Raw genomic sequence first — 13,643 nt, 5'->3', positions numbered from 1 at the left:
ATTAACCTAGCCTTCTCCATGTCGGCAGATGGGACATGGACCATCGTCCATTTTGGAAATGAGAGGTAAAGTCTGATGATTTCTACGAGAGTGCTTCATAGTTTGAGATTTCTTAAATGTATTTGTTCTACAGTTGTTGTTTGTTGTTGTTAAACGGTGGCCTTTCTACACTTTGTTTATTGTTTAGATGTGTTAAATGTATTTCTCTTCAACAGACACACATAGTTATCAGTGTGGTGACATGTTTTTTTTTTCACTGAACATATTTGGATCAATTACTCTAATTAAAACGGGGCGAGGATGTTATACTTTAAAATCAGTGATTCTCTAATTAATCCTTTTAACAGATTGAGCCGCTGTTCACGTTCAGCTTCACGTGTGTGTGTGTGTGTGTTTGTGTGTGTGTGTGCATTTGGTGTGTGATCACAGGCTGACAAACAACAACCAGGTGACAAAATCCGAGGATGTATTTAAAAGAGAAACAGGATCAGGTGGATTGACTTTGTTTCCACTGAGCGACAACCTCACACATCTGCAGCATCTGGATCCGTCACACACAAACACACACCTGCATATTAACCCTGACGTTTCAATGAGAACTACAAACACACAACTCTCTCTTCCACCTCTCTCTCTGTCTTTCAGGTTTGCGTTTGCAAAGTGGAGGAATGTGGAGGAGGAGGAGGAACTCAGCTTCCTCTCGTCCCACTGATGCAAATAAAAACCAAACAGATGCATTCTCTCATCAAAGCAATATGTAAATGACGGCCCTCTCAGGACGGGGCTCCTCGAGGACTCGCTGCAGCAGCTGAGTCGCTGAGGGGTTCCTCTTTATTTATTTATTTGTTTCACAGAGACTCAGCCGAGGCAAACCGAGCTAACGCCCCGTAGTTCTGTCGTGGAGAAGGAGCGGGAGAGCAAATTTATGCCTTTAATTAAGAAAGTTGCGTGGCCTTGGAGGGACGTTACTCCGCTCGAGTCGCCCCGGGAGCTAGAAAGTCACGCTCCCTATGTGTGTGTTTGTGTGTCGGTGGAGTCGAGAGTGTGTTCATTGTGGTCTCGGGTGTTTTCTCTACAGCGGGAAAGAGAATCGCAGACAGAGCAAGAAAAGAAAACTGTCGTAAACCGACTTGGAAATGATGTTTCTCATGAGCAGAGACGCCAAGACAGCAAAACCGAGTGGGAGCAGGAGGAGAGGAATAAAAGAGAGAAGTGGAACGACTTCATAAGAGAAACAAACAGATATGAAAAATAAATTGGCCATAAAAGAGAATTCAAAATGAGAAAACATAAATCGAGACATTTGCAGAGTTAATACTCAATGGTAAACTCATTATCAACAATATTGACGTGTACATATTTCCAATTTTGTAAATAAAGAAATGAGGCAGAACACCAAGAAGTTTATTATTATATTATTATGGATATATGTAAGTTTATAACCTTTTGGACACTTCTGAGCACAACAACCCTCGTAATGATCTGGTAAATCCATACGGTTGTAAATAAAAATGGATGTAGACTCCAAGATATTGTATGTGATACAATACACATGTTTATAAAATATTCAATATAGTGATAAACTGGTCAGCTTCTAGTTTCTTCACTGGTTTAAAGACGGCATTTGTTTATTTATCTGAAAACACAATCTGCTGTAACTTTAAACCCAGTGAGATCTGCTTCACCCAGTGACTCTGTGTCGTGTTGTGTTTGTGATGTTTGTTCAATTTGTGTTTGCTGCGTTTGTGTATTTAACAGTGAGCGGAGCTGCTCTGGTGAAGAGGAGAGGAAACTCGTTTAAATGTCAATAGAGTCGTTTGAACTGAAGAGACACGAAGAGAAAGAGACAGAGAGCGTTTGTGTCAGAGATAAAAGAGAGAGAGAGAGAGAGAGAGAGAGAGAGAGAGAGCGAGAGAGAGAGAGAGACGCTACTCGTTCATTTAGTTATTTAAACGTGTTTAAGTTTTAACAGCTTTAAATTCTGTGACGGGAAGAATGCCAACATTTTAATATTCTCAGTTTTCTGATGATATTGTAGGTGAAGGGGGGGAGGAGGGAGAAACAAAAGTGAGAGTGAGATGCAAAGAGAGAGTGGGAGAGAGAGAGAGAGAGAGAGAGAGAGAGAGAGAGAGAGAGAGAGAGAGAGAGAGAGAGAGAGACACGATGATCTCATCAGGAATGAGCTCATCGGTGTGTGTGTGTGTGTGTGTGTGTCTGACTGGGGATGGGGGGGTTGCCCTCTCTCTCTCGTCTCTCACTCTGTAGCCCTGCCCCCCCCCCCCCTCCTCCTACTCCTCCTCACACACACACATACACACACACACACACACACACACACACATGCTGAGCTTTTGTGTTTGACTTTGATCGGGTAGTGTTGCCAACATCAAAAACTCCTCAGTCACTGGGAGCAACACGGTGTACAGTCAAAGTAAAGGGTTGTGTGTGTGTGTGTGTGTGTGTGTGTGCGTGTGTGTGTGTGTGTGTGTGTGCGTGTGTGTGTGCTTGTGGAGGAAGAGGAGGGGGGGCAAGGCTACTGAGTGAGAGACAAGTGAGAAAAAATGTGTTGCAGTTGTCTAGGCAAAGGTGCTCACCACTGTACCACCGTGCCACTGGAAAGATAAGGCAGATTACCTCCAACCTGTATCGGTACTGAACAATGATAATGGGAATACGACACAATGATGAAGTGCGGAATCGAACATATACCCCGTCCCTTCTTCATCCTCCAAATGAGGGTTTGATTGGTTGTTCTATTATTTCGTCAGCTCCCTGTAGCTCTCCTCTCTCCTCTCTCCTCTCTCCTCTCTCCTCTATCCTCTTTCCTCTCTCCTCTCTCCTCTCTCCTCTCTCCTGTCTCCTCTCTCTTCTCTATACAATCCAGTGATGGGACTTAGAAAGGTACATTTTCTTATTATACATTTTAATCCTGGGAAGATTCAACATCAAAGCAGACGATGTGTGTTTCCTGGAGTGAAGGAGGAAAACTTAACAAACATAATCTTCATTTAAAGCAGAAAAAACCCATAATCACTAACTTGATTCTGCAGCAGCTAATGAGCCGTGATGAAACTAAGACTTAACAGCCTGATATTCCTCAGCTGAAGAAATCCTACTTCACAGAGATCGCCGCTCTCGTCCTTTCAACCCACCAAACAATTATGATTTAATTGCTGGTATGAGACTTAATGAGAGCAAGAGATTTCAAGCAATTCCTCTCGTGACAACATTTATTTTTCTTTGTTGCGGCACTGAAAGGTGTGGAGAGAAAATCAAGGACGTTCCTCAGAACCCTTCTCCTGTCATGTGTGTGAACCGTCCACGCTGACACGCATCGATACGCAGAGATTAGACTCTTCAAACATTCTGACACGGAAACCAGAGAAATATGAGGAAATGAGAAACTGAGGCATCATCTCCTGTATCTTGGAATTAAATGTGCTGGAATGCATGAGGGAGGAAAATCAATAGACATGATTACAAGTGTGATCGTCGTTTGTACAGTGGAGCAATGGTTTAACTTCACTCTGGTTTTTGATCCCAGCTGATCTTTATTATTAAGCTCGGAGCATGTTTGAAGGTTATTAAAAACCTGCCCGGCTGTGATATCAATCGTTTTCTAGAAACTACATTCACCTGCAAACTAAGACGTAGCCGCTGAAGCTCTGAACGTAACTCAGACTGAATCTAATGAGATTGTTTTGTTAATTTAAAGATATCTTGCTCATATTTTAATCAGTGGTGTTAATTCAAATGTTTTAGATGTTTTAATTTTCAGAAAACGCGTCACTTTCCTCAGACTGTCCATCGCTGCAGCTCCTCTCTTCAGCCTCTGTCTCAAACACTTGGTTTGGCTCCTGTCTCTTTAAGACCCCCCCTCCTGATGAAGCCCAGTCTGCCCTGATTGGTCAACGACTTCCAACATATTTTGAAACTGTTGTCCTCCACTTTGCTTTACAAGTTGTTAGAAGAAAATTTGTTGGAAATCAGTTCATACATTTTTGTGAAATCAAGCTAAATAACAAAGTAAACACAATCCCATTGGTTGACGTAAAAAAAAAAACGTAATAACAATGAATGAGTGGAAAAACTGAAAAAGCATAATGTGTCTCCTTCAGTACAGTGTCAGTAAAATGTTCAAAGAAAACGTTTTTGTTTTCCACTGTCGCTCAAACCAAACCGGACACTTGATGCTAACTGCAGCCTCGGTCCCGATCATCCACCGGCGCCATCTCCTGGTGACTGTTCATAATGACACTATCCACTCAGATGAAAATGTGATGCCAACAGCGATCATCAAAAAGTCAACTTGTCTGTGAGATAAATCGAAGTTTATGTGTCAATGAAAACAAAGTAAAGTTGACTTCAGACTTGTTCCCGGACAGAAACCAGGTTGACTGGAGAAACCAGACATGTTCACAACAACCTGGCTGTTCCAACAACACCATGCATCTTTTATAGAACCCGTTGTAGTCTGACTTTGGATGTAATTATTCCTGAGGACGTGTTGTGATATCTTCTCCCCATGAGAGAGAGACCCAGATTCAGAGAAACTGCACACGGCCAAGAAACCATGTTCCTCCTGCAGAACCGGGTTCCTGTGAGGACCTGGTCCAACGTTGTTCTCAACAATAAAACACACAGATCTGAAAGAGATGGAACAAAGTCATCGAGTTCCAGGTAAAAGTCTGAACTTATCCATCTCACACATTTCCTACGCCTAAGAGGAAATACAGACTGTTATGCATAAGCTGTACGAGCATGGTGCCAAAACTGCAAACTGAATTTCTCACATGTTCTCCTCTCGTCATCGGCCTCTGATGAATATTTGATATTCGCACTCGAGGTGAGAGAAGTAGCTCAGAAGTAAACGAGCACGGAGCCTGAAGACGATGAAGAGCAGCCGATGGACGAGGACGAGTTTCAACGAGATGATTTCAAGTCCTTCACAAACAGTTTGAAAGACCTCAACAGGAGCTACAAAAGAAACGAAGGACGGTATCAAAAGATTCATAAATGGGATTTAAAGAGCGTAAAGTCAACGGGTTGAGGACGCTGCTCTGACGTCATCACACACACACTCATACATGGGAGTATATATACTTATACATGCTTTATTCATGATTTTACTTATGCATTTTATAGTGTGCATTCATGCAGAGTGGTGCACTCGAGGGTGGCAGACGTACAAGAGGAGAGCGGGTCATCGAGGTTGAAGCCATGCATTCCAGCAGTGCATCATGGGATATGTACAGAGATGTGTACAGATCTAGTATCAGTAACCCGTATTGAAGTATTATTACCTTGTAACTACGAGTCCTCAGAGCCAGAAGGAGAAATGTACCTCTGTCATGTCACTTCACTTGTGTGTGTGTGTGTGTGTGTGTGTGTGTGTGTCAGAATACTTAATGAGGTCAGAGGCAGTATGTGCACACCTGACCTCCTTACAGCTGAGCCTTGTACAATATCATGGCACCCTGGTCTGTTGTATAATGCAGAATGACTGACTGCAGTTATTACCCTGGTCCGGGCTCCTCGGCCCCGATGCTGATTCTCCTCCGTGATGGATGTTCACGCTGTGGGCGATAGGACCAGGCAGAGTCACGCACACCAGGTAATATCATGTTTTTGTGTGAAATATAACGGCCGACGTGCAACTCCACCTGTTCTTTCTCATGGAGACGGACCAGTCATTGTTTAATCTGCCAGAGAAAAGTTGAGGTAGAGATGGAAACACATGTAGAAATGGAGCTAGACTGTAAAACAGGGGTGTAGTTCATAAGTCACAAATGAAGATTATCAGGATGTTTTGTTTTATTTTACTTTAATGTGGGGTGTACCACAGGGTTCAGTCCTGGGTTCTGCTATTTCCTTCTTTCCTTTGGAATTCATATCTGTTTTTGCTTTGTTGAAAAACTTCTAATTAATTACCTTTTGACTGGAGTTTGCTTTTGTTCCAGATCAAATCAAATCTGGAAGAGTGTGGAACTCCGCCAACGCCCGATAGACCTGATCCTGATTTTTATTTGGATCTACTGGAAATTACACACTCAAATATCAGTCCTCTAAACATGTCTGATTCTTTCATTAATAATTATGAATTATTCTCAGTTCTTATCTGAACTATAAAGCATCCTTAAACCAAGTGTCATGGTAATCAGCTAAGTATGTTTTACATAATCCTGCTCACTAACAGACAGACACACACTTAACCTTCACTTCAGAGGTCATAACAATATTCATTTTGTCTTCAGTCTTCGATTCTAAATAAATTTTATATTTTCAAGAGCTGTAAAATATTTCAAACAGCTAAAAAACTTCAAAAATGTGTTTACTTCAGTTCAGACCAGCTCTATAGAAAGAACTTTTTAAAGTTTGTCTTCACAGATGAATCAGAGTCTGAGTGGATTCCTCCATCTCTCACTGAGATGACTTGATTTTAACACAGTGCACAAAATGGAATTCTTTACTTTTCATCAGATGAGACAGACTCTGAAAGCTTGACACAATAAATCCATCATAAATGGATCAGGTTTAAAAAATGTGATTCATAAAAACCAGTTAACCTTGTGAAAGCAGAAATTGGGAAGTTAAAACTCAAATAAAATCTTAGAGCTTAGAGAAATGGACGACTAGGCAACTTGTATAAAGTGAAGCCAGAACATCCTGCTCGCCCCCTGGTGGCTGGCTGCGGTACAGGTCACAAACGCTGCCTCCTCCATGTTAACAGATAAAAAACATGAAACATGTCAAATACATTTTTCTTTCTCAAAGATGATTCCTGTCATTTTCAGTAGCCTCGTTTTTGTCCAAACGGAGACATGTCGTCCATCTTATTGTTCTTTTCACCCACCAGCGTTTGTATCTGCTCCGACATCATCTTCTTACATCGCTTTAAATCTTTCAAAGCTGCGGAGTGAAGTGAATCTGACAGAATCTGACACGGGATCAGATCATGGGAGATACGGCTTCCCTTTCATCTGAAGCTCAGTTAAAAACAGGCAGATTCCCCCTGCTGCCTCCAGCCCAAAGCCAAAGACATGTCGGGCTAAAGCCTCTAACCCCAATTTGAAGTGAGAAAAGTGTCGGGGGGGGGGGGGGGGTGATGGACTTCAAGGCCGTCTTAGCTTCTCCATTCTCTCTCCCATTGGCAGCTAACAGGCAGGAGTAATTGGGATGTAGATAAGACAGTGATCAAAGGAAACCCTCGCTCCTCCGTCGCACTTAATGAAAGCTCAACAACCCAACACAGACCTGCCAGCGCTTTGTAGTCCCCCGCCTGCTCGACTATATGTGTTTGAGTGTGTTTGTGTGTCTGCTTGTGTTATTTTTAAAGGCAATTATTTTGTTTGTTTTGTAGTTTTTCTTCTTGTCGGTCCATCCTGCGATTTTTTCAAAAACCGACGTGCATCGACTTCCGACAAGTCGTCTAATGGCTGAGAGATAACAAGTCTACACTGAGACTGTGTGTGTCTGTGTGTGTGTGTGTGTGTGTTTGCTTTCTGTTTTGTGTGGCAGCATAGCACCTCTGGGGTGTTTAATTCAATTATCTACAAAATTATAGAGGAAAACAAAATTCACAATGTGTGGATTTCATGGAAAAAAGTAATTATTTCTTGTCTCTTGTGTATTAAGGCAAAGAACCCATTCCTCAATTTCCGTTCTAACACTTAGTGCTGCAGTGCATGTGTGTGTGTGTGTCTGTGTGTGTGTGTGTGTGAGATTGGAAGTAGATATGGCAAAGGAGATTCTGTTGAGTGTGTGACGGCTGCATCGCTCATCTTCTGTGTCGCCTCTGTTGTGTTTCTGATATTTTCTCCTGAGCGACTACGTGATGTTTCTGGTGTGACCGTCTTTCCTCAAATAAAATAGATCCCTGTACTCGGCTAAATGTCAGGAGGCCACGGTATGAAGCCGTGCATCTTCCGGCTGCGCGCTAATAACAATAAAAATCGTAATAAAACAAATAAATGGATCCTGTGAGCAGAAACACTTGTGTTCTTTTACTTTGAAATAGGAAGTGTTGCAAATATTTGTGTTTGTGATATATTTGACTGGCGGTCGGCCACTTTTACGCGAGTTTGCTTTACTCCATCATTTTGTTTTACGTTTTTTAAGGATGTCGTGAAGGCTGTCATAACATCTCACTTTGACTTCCACTGTGTTTTGACAAACCACGGTTTATATCTGTGACTTGATATCATCACTTTAGAAGAGCACAAATATAAAAGACACAATCTCCTCCTTGTGCGTTTCATGCGTTGTCGCTCTTGACTCATTTGACCCGCGTGTCCCGACTACACAACTCCATCAGTGCTGCTCCAGAGGGACTAAAGACGGCAACAACCAGTGCGATGTCACAGCTGTCACGTTGTGTGTCTGTACGAGCGTGCACTCGCTTGCTTGTGTGTTTTGTCCGTGTTGTGCGTTTGTCTCTGCATGCCTGCTCCCACACACTCTGAGAAACGCTGCTGTCACACACAGTTTGAGCTTTTACCCTCGCTAGCATCAGAGCTGCGCCGCACAACCATCTGGTTCCCGACTCGCTCCCGGTGTCGACACGTGTTCAAGTGTCACACAACGTCGCTCCTGAAGTCACAACGAAGACACAACAATAAGAACACGAGCAGGTGCAAATCCCTTGGTTTCCTATTTGTTGTCTAATAAGAGACACTTGTAGCACTTTAAAATGAAAAGCATAACTAAAAACAGGCCATAAAAGTACGTACTTGTACTGCATTAGGTACTTTCAATAAGTTTAATGTCACAGTGCGTTGATTTTCATATCATACTGAAGTGAGCTGAAACCAATGTGTGCCTGCAGGCTGGAATAACACATGAAACCACAGCAGCACTACCAACATGAATTGGGAAATGGCTGTCATTAACTTCAGGTGTAACGTTGTGGTGGATTCCAGTAAAACCACTGGTGTGGAACATTATTGGGAAATCTAGTTACTCTCCTGCGGGTCCCCTAGAACCACACTTATTTTGTGTCTGGTTGTAATACCACAATTATACTCTTGGTTGTGATGACTCATAATTGCATGAAGAATAAAATCTATATTTTAGTTGAAGCTGTTATATTATATATATATATATATTAAATAGTTAATTAGTTGATACCTTGTAAATTTTGTTCTCCAATGAAGGAGATTTCCTCCAACAAAGCAACTTCAAGGCAACACAAACACAAAAGTTGTCATTAATATTAAATGATGTGTTCACTATTAATACAGAACATGTGTAACTTAAACATTTATGAAGGGGGAAGCTTCCGTAGAAAAGTGGCACCAAAATATTGTCTCTGTCGTCTGATATTGAAGAAAGACGTGCACAGAGGACTAATGGAGGATAAATACTAACGAAACAGTGTTTGGCAGCCAGGAGAGTGTGTGTGTGTGTGTGTGTGTGTGTGGGTCTGCAGTGTGTGTGTGGGTGTGTGTGTTGCCTCCTGGGAGTTCCCTCCCCACTCAGCAGTAATGAACTGTGCAAGCAACATTTTGCTTATAGGCCCATAAACAACGCACTTATTAAGATGGAAGTCGCCGCGGGCTATCAAGGCTAATTCGGGTACATATGCGAGGAGTGAATGTGTGTGTGTGTGTGTGTGTGTGTGTGTGTGAGAGTGTGTGTGTGTGTGTCTGTGTAAGTCGATCAGGTTGTACACAGAGGGAGAAGGATCAAGGCTGGAGAGGATTTGCCTCCATATTTGGTGTGACGACAGATTACCGAGACATACCTGTATATTTAAAGGAGAGATGTTTAGAGACGGGAAAACAAGGATGAAACAGACGAGGAGAACGAGAGAGAGAGAGAGAGAGAGAGAGAGAGAGAGGGATGGAGAGTAGAGTCAGACAGACGAGAGAAGAGAGAGAGCGCCAGGTTAAACGGAGCAATGAAGGACTCAGGCAAACGGAGAGATTGACGCCGAGACAGAAACAGAGAGAGAGAGAGAGAGTGGAGAAGCAGACGCAGACAGAGATTAAAATAGAGAGCGGGTGAGTCAGGACTGGAAAGAGAGACAGAAGGAAAGACTGAGTCACAAAGATAAAGCGAGGGAGACGGAGAGAAAGAGTGAAGCAGAGAGAGAGAGAGAGAGAGAGAGAGAGAGAGAGAGTAACACAAGGACGGCGAGGGGAGGGAGAATAAAGACCGAGCAGAGGAGAGCGAGGAACAAGTGGTCGGACGAAACGAGACACGATGATAGAAAGAGAGGAAGTTAAAGTGAGAGAATGAGAGATGGAGGGATAGAGGTTAGGACCAGGTGATTGGACGAGTGAGGTTCTTAAGAGAGGGAGACGGACTTTACTAAAGTTTTCTTCTCGTGGCAACTTCACTGTTCACAAAAAACTTTATTCACACAACACTCTCTAAAATACAAGGAGACAAAGAAACATTCATGAAAGCAGAATTATTTGAAATCAATAATAATGAAAAATTATTTGGCTTCAATGACATTTTCAGTTTAGTTTGAAGAGGAAGAAGAAGAAGAAGATGAAGAAGAAGAAGAACCAGCTGCAGGATCTTCACCTCAGATCATATAATGTTTGAAGGACGTTGCTTGTTATGATATTACAGAGGCAACTAAATAAATGTTTCTCTATTGAAATGGAAATAATAAATGTTTCTATCTAATAGGAGAGAGAAAAGGAAAGAGACTGAAATGAAAAGATGAAGACTGTGAGACAGAAGAAGAGACAAGTCGAGCGTCTCAGACTCATGGACGTTTATGTAAAAGCCCTTCGACTCACCTCAGGTCCTCGTGAGCCTCTGGATTCAGATTCTTCTTCTTTCTGTCCCTCAAGGCCGCTCTGCAGTTAATAGTGTTAGTGGATGTGTGTGTGTGTGTCTGTGTGTGTGTGTGTGTGTGTGTGTGTGTGTGTGTGTGTGTGTCTGGCAGCCTCAAATTGGTCAAATGAAATTTCTCCTTTTAAGCACTGAAATGTCACAGGAGAGTAATTTGCGTCTGCTGGGTGCGATAGTACAAGATGTCGCTTCCAGCTGCTGCTGACTAGTGACGACTCAACCAAAGGACGTGTGTGTGTGTGTGTCTGTGTGTCTGTGTGTGTGTGTGTGTGTGTGTGTGTGTCTGTGTGGGGATCAGCAGCTTCTCAGCGTGGCTTGTCGATCACTTTTCTTCTTGGTATGTTGGCACCATTAAACTGACACTTACGTCGACACACTTTTGTGTATGGATTAACACCCCCCCCCACACACACACACACACGCGTGTGCATATACACAAGAATATAGCCTGCATGCTTGCAAACTAGATTTTACTAGACACAAACACACACAAACACACACACAGGTCTGCAAACACCCACGTGTGCATACAAACACAACAACTGTGCACAAACCATGGAAAAGACAGATTAACACAAACACACTCCTGCAGTTTGTACATGTGCTCGCTTGCATAAATATAATTTAAAATGCAAATGCATGCACACATGCAAATGAACAAGCAGTCACCCATGCACTGTCTCACACACACAAACGCACACACTGCATATGAAACGAACACGCATGATTACAGAGCGCGAGGCCCCCGGGGGCCCCGACCTCTCACCCGGGCTCTTCCCCCCCGACAGGAACCTTTATACATCCCACCGCAGCTCAGTCACCGTTCGTATCGTCAACATGCAGACGACACAACGTCGTGCCTGGACAACATCCTCCAGTTCAACACAATTTACACAATTCCTCCCATATTGTCAATAAATGGAACTTGGAACTTTCACCACAGCTGAGACTGTTTTTCCTGAACTACACACAACTCCTCTAACGCAGCTCATACACACACAACTACACCTGCACCACGTTGACAATAACCCCCCCACCCTCAAGTGTAATAAGCCATCCCACAAACACACAATCAAACAACTAACATACATAATCTCAGACCCCTCCCCTTTCTGGCGCCATAAATCCCTGCCCGCTTAAACAACCCATCAAAAGCTGATTTTTCCCACGTTTCAATAAGGACCCTGAACTTATGAATATCAGTGAATCTGGTTGCAGATGTTAAAACGTGACGATGACATCTGTTCTCTTGATTCTGTGGAACTGAGCTTCTCCACCGAGCTGCACTGGAAACAACAAAACTTCAACCTGTGAGTCGTGGTCGTTAAAAAATCTGATTTCAAATTCTGATTCTGATTTGCAGCCATATGCCGAAACTACACACACACAAACACACACACACATACACACATTTACTCAGTGACACACTCCTGAACACGCTGCCGCTGCCATATGCTATCATTCTCTCTCTCTCACACACACACAGACACACACTTTGTGAGTGAGGAAACACACTTCCTCTCTCCAACACACTCACATGTGTGCGGTTGCCAAGCTTGTTTCCATGGAAACGCGAGGGGCAAGGTGTTAATGAAAGACTTTGTGATTGTGTAACATTTTGTGTAACCATCACAAAATGTTTCACCATCACCTGCAGCAGGAGGAGGATGAATGTGAATATGCACCTTTCTCTCTTTGTGCTGTCGTGAGAGCAGCTTCCATCAGGACATCATCGTGAGCAGTGCCGCTGCTAGACATTATGGGTGCCCTAAGCATAACTCCTTTATGATGCCCCCCCCCCCCCCCCCCCCCCCCCCCCCCGAGAAAAAAACATTTGTTTCTGCCAGTTTAACATTTTATTAAAATGAAAAAGGAAAATCTACTTTGTAAACACAGTACACAGAACAGCCAAAACAAACATACACACAAGTTTGGGATTTGCTAAATCTTCGTAGAAATTAAATCCATAAATACAAACTTAAAAGCAGAAGTATACAAGTTTGAGAAGTTAAATATATCTCTTGTTCTGCCTGTTTGGTGATATACATGCCTAAAAGGTGCATTAAATTTCTATACTGAAATAATATCGGCATTATAATTGTAAGCTATTTTATTTAATGACGATTTTGTTGAGGGTTGATTTGTATTTCCTGTTCTAAGCGGGTTGTTGGTAGTGACTCTTATTTTGAAAGGGGGTTTTAAAGGAAGTGGGTTCTGTGATGAGTGAAGTTGTAAAATGAACGGAGAACAAACGGGTGAGCTGTCCCGAGCGCATGACCTGCTCTCGTGTCCTTTGTCCTATGATACAACCAAACGCTCGGCTACATAATTATTATAACCATGATGATTTTTCATTTGCCCATTTTTTGGTGCCCCCTCAGGACTTGTTGCCCTAAGCACAGCAGCAGTCAACATCCAGGGTGCAGGCGTCTCTGAGCAGAAAGGTAACGAGTAATAACGGGAGGAGGACGAGGCTCCCGCTTCAGGCTGCTGCTCGTTTCTACACTGATATTAAAAAACACTGCAGCTTTTATATGTGGGCACCTGAGAGGACGATGAAAGCTGTCGGGGGGGCATATTGAAAGAAATGGCGATGCAGTCACAGCCGAGCATTTAAACGTTTTAAAAACCTTCCGCCAGTTCTCTGCAGGTTCTTCTGTCTCTGGGTGATTTCTGACAGAACGTTCAGACTCTGAACCCAAACATCAGGTGTGAACGGTTCCTCAGAGCAGAAGGAGGAGTTCTGGGTCCGGATCAAAACTGAACCAGGGTTCAAAGGATTAAAACAAGTGAGCTGAGGTGTTATCAAATTAAACGTTATGCTTCTGCGTCTT

This window comes from Pleuronectes platessa, chromosome 13 (genome assembly GCF_947347685.1).
Source record: "Pleuronectes platessa chromosome 13, fPlePla1.1, whole genome shotgun sequence".
Taxonomy (NCBI): Eukaryota; Metazoa; Chordata; class Actinopteri; order Pleuronectiformes; family Pleuronectidae; genus Pleuronectes; species Pleuronectes platessa.
Note: the sequence above shows the minus strand (reverse complement) of the source record.